At 41.5% G+C, this 10,219-nt stretch overlaps 1 protein-coding gene across 6 annotated transcripts in view; it reads right to left on the reverse strand.

The window, feature by feature from the left end:
* The window catches only part of WWP1 (WW domain containing E3 ubiquitin protein ligase 1), a 59,172-nt gene extending 49,243 nt beyond the window's left edge, over nucleotides 1-9,929 (reverse strand). For 3 of the 6 annotated variants that reach the window (XM_058820322.1, XM_058820307.1, XM_058820276.1), the window contains exon 1: nucleotides 9,426-9,927. The gene's annotated coding sequence lies outside the window, so the exon portion shown is untranslated. Of the gene's footprint in view, nucleotides 1-4,674; nucleotides 4,741-9,425 lie in introns of those variants that run through there. The other 3 variants (XM_058820314.1, XM_058820329.1, XM_058820285.1) reach the window with 3 other exon arrangements.
* Between the last annotated feature and the right edge of the window lie 290 nt (nucleotides 9,930-10,219).

The following is a 10,219-nucleotide window of genomic DNA, read 5'->3' on the forward strand; positions in this document are numbered from 1 at the left end:
CCCCTCTTCCTTTCATCTCCATCCCTCTAAGTGAATCTGTTCACCACCAAATTCAGTTAAAATGAACTGAGAAGTAATATCTTCTGAAACACTAAGTTCCCATGAGTTTCACAAAGTTCAATAGCCTAGCAGAGGAAAGAGACACAATTTCATGTGCTTGCTGAGCAAAGGCTGCAGCGTGAGTTCAAGCTCTCTACGCTGCCTGACTCAAAAGCTGCAGAAACACCACAGAAAGCTCAGAATCAGTCTGAGCTGCAGCAGCACACAGTACCTTTTTTATTACAAGTAAGAAAGATCTAGAACAGCACGTGAAGCAAAGAATTGTAAGAAAAGTCTGTATGGAGCCTAGTTCCACTGCTACAGAGCAACTTACCGCAAAATATTTACAGCATGCATTGCTTGCAAATCTTAATCACAATGATGCCTCTAGCTCCTACCACAATGCCAAATACTGAAAAATACCACAATGCCTCCTCTGCGTGTTACAGATAAAAATACACACGCAGCGAAACAAACAGAGTAAACAACTTTCATGTTTCTTGAACAGAACAATGGTAGGTAAAGGCCAACACATATGTCAAGATATCAGGGAAGAATATTTTCTCCTTAATTCTAATATTTAGCTAAATAGTTCTCATATCTGTCAGAACACTATATATGCTAGCCACACAAGCCTTCTGGGTTGTCTTCTGTTATGCAAAATTCTAATGCTTAGTATAAATTATTGCTCATCAGACTTGCATCAAGAGCAATGTAAAGCAATATATTAAGATAGATTGTTAAAATATGGGCAGATTTTAGTGTACCTACACTGCAAACAGAAAACTTTACCCCCTAGTTACATATAGGTACTTCCATATTAAACTATGTAGGTAACCTATTTTCACCATATGGAAAATGGAGAACTACGAGCTTCTGAACAGGCAGAGAGCCTGAGCACATACCAAGAGTGCCCAGATAGCTTATAAAATCCACTTGCAGGAATTTGTGTCTGTCAGCACCACCTTATTAGTTACAATAGCTTTGAATGGTGTAAACACACTCTGCTGCAGCCATAGCAAAATTAGCAAACATGGAACAACTTTTAAGACATTAACCAAGAGTGCTGCTGTTACTCTTACATCCCCCCCACTATGTTTTTATGGGATATGAAAAAGGTGACTAAGGAAGACCAATAATGGGAAATACATTATTACTGATCCACAAAATAGTTTCCCAGCCTCCCCATTGTTTTGATAAGTCACAAAAAAACAATAATTCAAAGAGGGGAAGAGAAGCCTACTCAGTGTTATGAGAAAGTGGCAGAAAGGGTTTTGCGCAATTTTTGTCAGTAAGACATTTGATGTGATCCACCTCTCACCAGTAACTTTATCTCAAAAAATAGCTCAAAGAGGTATAAGTAGAATTCACTGCATGTTCTCACTCTCTTTTCTCTGAATATTTGATTTTTTAAAAGTGCTATGCAAGGCTCTTTCCAGCTGTCAATCTCAGCAGTGTTAAAACACTAAAACATGTCTGTCCTACTTCCAGTCACAGACTGCACTAATCTTCCCTACTGCTACCTGAGAGCATTCAGCCAAGCACTGGCGCTTGCTTTTTCAAAAATAGCCCTTCAGTCTCTACAGTGCTAGAGAATTCAACCTGATCCTTACCAGGGCTCTAAGCTGATGAATAATTCTCACATCCTAAAACAAACAGTTGCCTGTTTCTGCTAATTATTTTCCAATCCAATTTTAGTCTGAGTTAATATGATTCCAAAATTTAACTACAAAAAAAAAATCGCAAGTTGAGAACATGAAAATTAATAAAAAACAGATCACTGTTTTTATTAATAAATAAAAATATTAATTAATTAATAAAATTAATAAAAAACAGGTTGTACCAGAAGGGCCCAAAGTTTGACTTCTCAAGGGTCAATACTGAACCAAAAGAATATCTTGCATAGTAAGTTTAACACATCATTACAAAAGCAACAGTGAATGAAAACACACTTTCATGAAGGTCAGCATCCTTTCTAGATAAAAGCTAAAGACTAAGTTATAAAACTTAAAATTATTAACAGCTTATTCTTGTGAGCAACACTGCTTTGAAATCAGGTGGCTACAAAAAGTGCACAGAAAAGACCAGCTTCCCACTGAAGGAGGTCAAAGTCATTCCCTAATTCAGGTTGGTTTTCAAGGGACTTGTGAGGGTAGATATTAGAAGACAAGCAAGAGAAAAGCATCTCCAGCATCTTTTACTCACAAAATATACACTTGCATAGTATGGTCAACAGACAGGCATTCAGCCTGAAGAGCACTAGAAATGCTTAGTCATTGCCTAAGTCTTCATCCCTACGAATCTCTCCTCCTCCTGCTGTCCTTTCTTGTGCCTTCCCCAGTTGTACTGTACAGCTTTCAAGATGGGGCAGGACACAGAAGAAGTTGAAAAAATACACAAAGCATTCATTCAAGCTAGGAACGCACTGTGCACAGAAACAGTGGCATGATGACATTGTCTGTTTTATTCTTTAGTCTATTCCTACATCTTCTACATCAACCTTTAGAAACACCAGTTTTTAAGCTGTGGAGTGTCACTAAACATCTGGGAAAATGTTCTTAGTTCCCCTCTGTTATATGGGAGGGACTGAAACACAAAATGTTCAAACATGCAGGAAAAGCAGCCCAAAGTATATGTCTCTGCTAATAAAGATTTATTTAATCCATTTTGATTACTTATAGCCTTTAAAGCTTTGAAACTGAAGCAACCAGCATGACAGATTTATACAAGAGACAAGAACAGCAACCAGCTCTGAAAGTAGACTGTCCCTGACAGTTATATTCAAAAAAACCAACCAAAACATAAACAAACTGTAACAAAAAAAAAAAAAAAAAAAAAAAAAAAAAAAAAAAAAAAAAAAAAGCTACAGTGGGCAGTTTCAGCTCTGAAAGTATTTTAAAATACATTTAGTTTATGTATAAAATACTATCTCTATGATATTTTTATTAAAATCCCTATTTCTTAGCAATGGATTTTCTCCTTGTCTGTTTGTTCTTTATTTTGAATCATACATCAGTTAATCTCAACTGAACTGTGTAAGAATTACTTCTTGATAGACTACCCTCCACAACTTTTCGAAGTGTTCTCTAATACCTCTTTGTTTAGTTATATGACACAGGATTAACAGCATGAGCTGAAAGTTATATTTAATATTTAAGGTTCTGTGTGCCTCTGCTAGAGGCCTCTCTTCACTTTCGTTTAATGCTAAAAATTAACAACATTTTTCATTTTATTTGCACAGAAGCTGTACTACTCTGATAGTTTTCTTCTCAATCAGTTATATTTTCCTGATCAAACACTGAATACAAACAACAAAGGAACACAACAGTTCATTTGTAAAATATCTGGGAGATTCCCAAAACCATTTCCCATAGAACAGTAACAAATACGCTTATGTAAGTAATATAAAAATAGCATGTAAGCTCATATATGTTATATTCTGAATACATTCCAACATTTAGATTTTTACTCCATTTCTGATGGGACATTTTTGTAAAACAGTTCTTCACTGTGTTTGGTTCTTGGTACCAAATACTTCATTACACCTCATTTTGAGGAATAGCTGTAGCTACTCTTTCCTACATTAGGTCTCCTATGTTAACACAGCAAATGTACCTATCACCAAATATTACACTACCCACTGTTATTTCCATCTGAAGGTCCAACTTTCACTACTCAATTACCGATTTTGTCAGTTCATTAGCAGAAGACTTTTTATCATGTTATGAAGTAAGATTCCAAATAGTTTTCTTTCCCATGGCTATTCCCTTAACAATGCAATTTAATTCACCATCCCATGACGAAATTTTGTCAGCAACCTCTTACAAGACATTCAGTCAGGGATTTATTTTATTCTGGAATGACATACAGATATCAGTCTTCCACCAGATTTTCAATACTAACTGATTTTTTTACTGTCCTTGTAACTGGCATCTTGAAGTCAAAATCCATCTTCTTTTCCTCTCTTTTTTATTTTAATGCCCAAAACCTTTTCAGCTACTAAGTAAGAAAAGTGATCATTTTTTAAAAAGATAACACTGTACAAAGATAGTTGGAAGTGGAAAATAAATATTGCCAAGAATGGAGGAAAAAAGGGAACTGAAATTTAGGAAGCAGTAGTTTACACAATTCTAACCTGAGGAGAAAAGCGAAGTTTGCCAATCTTATTACTATTCATCTTCTATTGAGCTTTCCTCTCATATTTCACTTTGCTTTTTAACTGTTATGCTTACAAACATAACTTTATGTCATCACAGACGCTAGGAAATACAAGAGAGAAATGTGTACGTAATTTTGGTACACCAGTTAATAAAAACAAGATCAGCTTTTAAGACTAAGGTATTACGATCTGCTCAACAGCTTTACTCCATCCTTACAAACAACAAACAAAAAAAAAGTCTTTCTGAATTTCTCAAGAGCTATCACAGCACTCTGTTTCAAAACTGGACATGTGTTATTTTTTCAGTTTTGATGCCAAAGCATATTGTGTAATTTTACAGATTAACAACTTTATCTTTCCTGTTTACTTTAGCCCATTCGAAAACTACAACTCATTTGATTTGATTTATACTGAGAATTTCTGGCGATCTTGAAATAGCACATAAAATCCAAAGTCCTCCCATATTTTTCACCCACCTATATGAGGAACAGGTAGAAGTTTTTTGTTGTTTCCTTTTTTCAAGGATTCTTCTGCTAATGTCCGGCTCCATTCAGATCTTATACCAAAAGATCTGGGTTAAAAACCCCAGTGATGAGAAATATGTGCAGAGTATCCTGTTTACTGCTCTCCAGGCTCACAGAAGCACAGATGAGAGCTCTCCTCTGCCCACTTCAGGCTGCAAGGTGAAGACACTTAAATGCATAAACCAGAATTATTTTGCTGCTTATCTTTAGAATCCGACTTCCCCTTCTCATCAGTTTTTAAATTGCTTTCCTCTATCTTCAAGACAATATCCTGCAAAATAAGCCTAAAATCCTAATGGAATCAAAGTAGATGGGAGTAATTCTATGCTGCTTGAACTACTTGAGGGGTCAGATACTAATATGCATCTGCATTCTCAAGGCTATTTACACGAAAGACAAATCAAGAGATTGTCCTACTGTGTAACAGATAATTTTATTCAGAAAAAAGTATTCAGGTTTTGAACTGCTTACATTTAAGTATGCTCAGATGCTAGCCACTTAAAGCTGAACAAAAGTATATCTAACATATTCCAATGGAAAGAAAAATGGTGGTTAATAAAAACTGAAGAACATAATCTGCTTTGTTAAACACATGCTTCACTCCAATTTTATTGATGACTTTATTTTAGTCAAAAGCCATTATAAAGTAACACAACCAGCTCAGTAAATTTTAGCTGACTCTTGGAAATTAAATAGAATTTGTAAGTTAAATCCAAAGCCATACTCTCTTTTAGCAGGATTTTAAAAGTGATTTTTTGACAGTACTGAATTACCAAACTGTACATTAGATTAACAACTTACTTACACAGTCCCCAACACTGACTGAGGGGAGAGCAAATCAAAATAGAATTATTTTTTTGTCATACATAGGCTGCTATAAAACTACAGCAGTACAGTCATGTAAACCTGCAATGATTAATTACTTCTTACTGTATGTGCAATAATTAGTAAATGTCTATGTAAAAGAAACCTAAAGGTTTTCCTGACATACTTTCCCTGCAATGCTAAGAAATTAAAAAAAAAAAAAAAAGCAATGAAAACAAAACAAAATCAAACCTAGCACGCTCCCCTGTAAACAATTCTGACATCCTATAACCACTCTGACAGCTTCCCTGGAATCTCCAGTGTTTCTCTCTACAGCAACACTACACTTGGAAAACAGAGCTAAACTTAAACATGCTTCTGATTAAACCAGCAGCTCCTCAAACAGCAAACAGATATCACAAGCAGCAGTAATTAGAGCTTTTCTCTTACAAAAAGCAACTAAAAACAAAAACTCCCTCTAACTCTCTCTTAAAGGTATCATAGCACATTTTAGCAAAAACTGTGCCATGTCAGTGCTCTACAGGGGAGAGGGCCAGGGCAGGGAAAGAGGGTGCACCACTCTAAGACTTCATCTTTCTTACAAGCCTTTGGAATGCCTCTTCTGGACACTCCCAACTCCTGCTGGTAAGTAGAGGAGGTTTCTCTTTCCAACTATATTATTGTTCTTCAAGAAAACAGTGGTGACACCTCCAGTATTTCCAATGATCCTTACCTCCAGCCACTTTATGTAACCACAGGAGAACTCCAGCACACCACAGTAAATCTGAATGAACACCGACACAGAATGTGGCCTACTGATGCAATGGCAGCAAACTTGGAAAGAAGGACCTGGATGTAACCAGCTCCTATTGCCTGCACTGGGACACAGACCTGAGAATATAGAAGAGTGTCACCATATTGCACAACTCAGAACTCAAATGAAGAGTTCAGCAGTTCTGGTTTACAAGTTTCACAAGGAGAGGAAAAATAACAGGATTTTTGCTAATATGACACTACCATAGAAACTGGGGAATCCTGCCCCAGTTCAGACACTTTATTACAGGCACACTGGAGCAGCTTTTCTGACTTTGAGTCCCTATGCAACTGATTTTCTGGCAGAGCCAGAAGGGTTTTTTTCTTTTTTTTTTTTTTTAATTCAGGTGAATGTTACACTCTGCAGAAGCAGGCAAGTGCAGTACAAGGCCTGCCTAAAAGAGAGAGAACATTTTTATCAGAAGCTTCACTCCTTTTCAGTCTTCAGGAAGAGTCTTTTTACCACAGCTAAAAGTAACTAACAAGAATCACTTAAAGACAGCTTGCAGCAAGCACTTATTTTGGTTATCACTCCGTTCATTACTTCACCTAGCCTTCACACTTCGTTATTTCAACTCAATTCTAAAATGAACTGGGGGGTTTTTGTGGAGGATTTAGATTGCAGGGGTTTTTTAAGCTAGCAATAAGTATTTACCTTAAGTGCATAAAGAGAAGCCATTTCCAACTAACAGACATGGCTTAGGTCATGATATTTGGATCATGGCACCTTAATTTTCAAGTCTAATGCTTTAATGGCATAGGAAGTACAAAGAAACTGAATGTGATACCAACTCCCTGTTGTAGATCCTTGCTCCTGATTCTTCCTGTCCAAAACCCAAAAGGAATCTCTTTCCCCACACACATTCTTTCATGAAAAACAACAGGGAAGTGGGGAGAAATTCCAATTTATCAAAATTTCCGACTTCATACTGAAAGATAAAAAGATGAATACCAGTAAAACTAGCAGACACTTCTCCTTCCAAGGGTTCCACAGACTCGTGAAAAGGGGTTGGCTCTGAGCTCCATCAGTATTCCTGTGATTTAAGAAGCACTTGTAGGCAAAGTGATTATTTAAAGTTTATTGAAAACCCTTTAACAAAAACATACTGGCTGACTTACAGTGTTTTTTTCACTGAAATTAAACAACAAATGTAAACTATTTTACAAACAAAAATAATCCATATTCTTTTGGTAACAAAGTGTCCCATACCAAGAGAATAAATCAGTCCAAAAGCTCTCAAGCTTTCAAGTATAATTTTGTGTTTAAGGGAATTATTCTACAGTGTAATTGGGGAAAGTCCATGGATAGTACTAGGCTGCTCAAGCTAGAAGCACTTACAGGACTAGACCTTTAAAATATAGCTCAAAATCCACACTGAAGAGGGGATAAAGGGATTCTAAACCCACAAGCTCACAAGCAGCATCAACCAGAAGTATTTCTACTTGCCCCATTTGAAAGCATCTTGGTCATGAATCCAAGTAAATTGTGTTTTTGTGGCTGTAAAATTTTTCTTAAAAGGATGAAAAATTCTCAGATTTTTTTTCTATAAGTAAATTGATTTAATCTTTATTAGTATTTAAATCAACCAGAAATTGTTATTCAGCTTAGACCTTGACCGGACTCAGATAAGGCAGTATACAAAATTCTTTAAAAATATACAACCAGTTCAAGTTAGTAAAGCTTTACCACAGTCAATAGCAGTCCCTTTGTTTCTATACTGCAGAGATTAAACCAGAATACCAATTTTAAGAGTAGACTTATTACAATGAAGATCATACTGTCTTTCAGAGGTATGTCCATATATAACCCAGCTACCTGCAGTCAGTGATTGCATCTCCTAGTAAACCAGTATTATTAAACTTGCCTAACCTGAGTTTTTTCCAATGCACGGCATCCTGATTACTTTTTATAAGACACAGCTGCCCTTTGAAAGCACAACCGAAATATGAATACCTTTTTTTACAGTTTCACCCAAACATCGAAGAGCTCTCATTAAAATAATCAGACGGTGTTAAGTCCTTTTCTCTCTTTGATGTACAGTTTAAACATTTATAGATCTGGAAGCAGAGCTAGCTCATCCTAGTTAAACTGGGATGAGAATTGGTATCATTCCAAAAATAAGACAACTACAAATAAAATCAAGTAAATAAACACGCCGAGTTGTAACATTTTGCAACAACATAAACAAAGATAAAGGACACAAACAGGTCTTCTGAGGTCTTCAATTCCCACAGTCTGCTCAGCCAAACACCCCTCACAGGGACCCCGAGAGACAAGCAGACAGGCAAAACCTGAGCGCTGACCGAGCCCCCCCGTGTCCCCTGCGCCCGGCACCGTGAGGGGCGACAGCAGCGCACCGTGAGGGGAGACGGCTCCTCAGCGCCTCCCTCCCCGGCTCCACCAAAGAAAGGTGAACATAAACGCGACAATATTTCTCTCCTCTGCTTTCACCCCGCACATGAGCGAGCCAGGGCCGGCCGTGGAGCTGCCTCAGTGACTCCTGGCCACTAAAGCCTCTCGCAATCCACTCAGCGTTGACACAGGTCACGACTCAGCCCCCAGTCACCCTCTCAAAGGCCGTAGACAGGAATAAACAAGGTTATTCGCTGACATCGGACACCGGCGACACTCCCCCTTCCCTGTCCCCCCGCCCCACAGAGACACAGGCTCACCACAGCCCCGACCCTCCCTCCCCTCGCCAGGTGCGGGCCCAGAGGCCCTCAGCCCTGTCCAGACGCGAGCCACAGTGGGAGACGGCAGGGAAAACCAGCAATTCTCCGAACACCATGTGGGGCATCGGGAGGGGAGAAGCAACAGCCGCCGGCCCGGCCAGCAGAGCCCGAGGGGTGCGACGAGTGGAAGTGCCGGAAAGGAGAGACCGAGACCTCCCTACGGCACCCTTCGCCATTTTAGCCCCCACGCCCATTCCCCTCCTCCCCGCCCCTCGGTGACAGGGGCAGATCGCAGCCGTCCAGCGCCCACCCCCCTGGCTGCCCACGGCCGAGCGGCGGCGAGGAGCGAGGACAGCAGCCCGGCCAGACCGCAAACCAGAGCGGCTGCGGCACAGCCTGTTTTGCGCCCTTACCGTGCTCGCAGCCTCACAGCTGCTGTCGCCTCCTTCTCCTTCCTTCCACCTTTCTCTGCTTCTTCTTCGCTTCCTCGCCGCCGCGGCGGCTCCTCACCCCTCCGCGCCGCGCTCCGCCGCCGCCGCCGCGCAGAATGATGCCATCTCACAGCGGCATCGGCGGCTCCCGCACAACAGCCCTCCTCCCGCCCCTCCCGGCACCGCTCCCGCTGCTCCCGCCCGGCGCCCCCGACGGCCGGGCCAGCCTCGTGCGCGCTCCCGGGGCACGGGCAGCAGGAACTTGTGGAGCCGGAGCCGCTGGAGCCGCCCCGGCGGGAGGGCCCAGTCGGGACCGAGCAGTGCGCAGCGGCGGTGGGAGGGAAGAGGCGAGCCTGCACCGAGGCTCTTCAAAGGGGACAGGGCTTATTCCTAGCGCCTGCCCCGGGCTGAACCAAGTCGGGCGCCGCGGCGGGGAGAAGAGCCGAGAGCACGGAATCGACCTCGGGGGAGGCGGGGCCGGGCTGCAGCCCCGGGGCACGGTCCGCGGGACAGAGCCTGCTGGGGCAGGATAAGCGGGGCTCCTGCAAGTCGCTGTCCCCCCGACAAGGCTCCTCTGCGGCGCGGAGAGCCTGCACACCCCGCTGCGGTGCGGGCGATAAAGGCGGAGGGTGTCTCCTCCACCCGCCTCCCGCCCTCCCTTCCCGGCCGTGCAGGCAGGGCGGGATCCTGTCCCCCGCCGGCAGCCTCTGCCGCCGCCGTGACAGGAGCTCCCTGCCCGTGATCCCCCTGGCTGCTGCCCGTCCTCCACCGCCGAG

Source organism: Ammospiza caudacuta, chromosome 1, assembly GCF_027887145.1.
Source record: "Ammospiza caudacuta isolate bAmmCau1 chromosome 1, bAmmCau1.pri, whole genome shotgun sequence".
Classification (NCBI taxonomy): Eukaryota; Metazoa; Chordata; class Aves; order Passeriformes; family Passerellidae; genus Ammospiza; species Ammospiza caudacuta.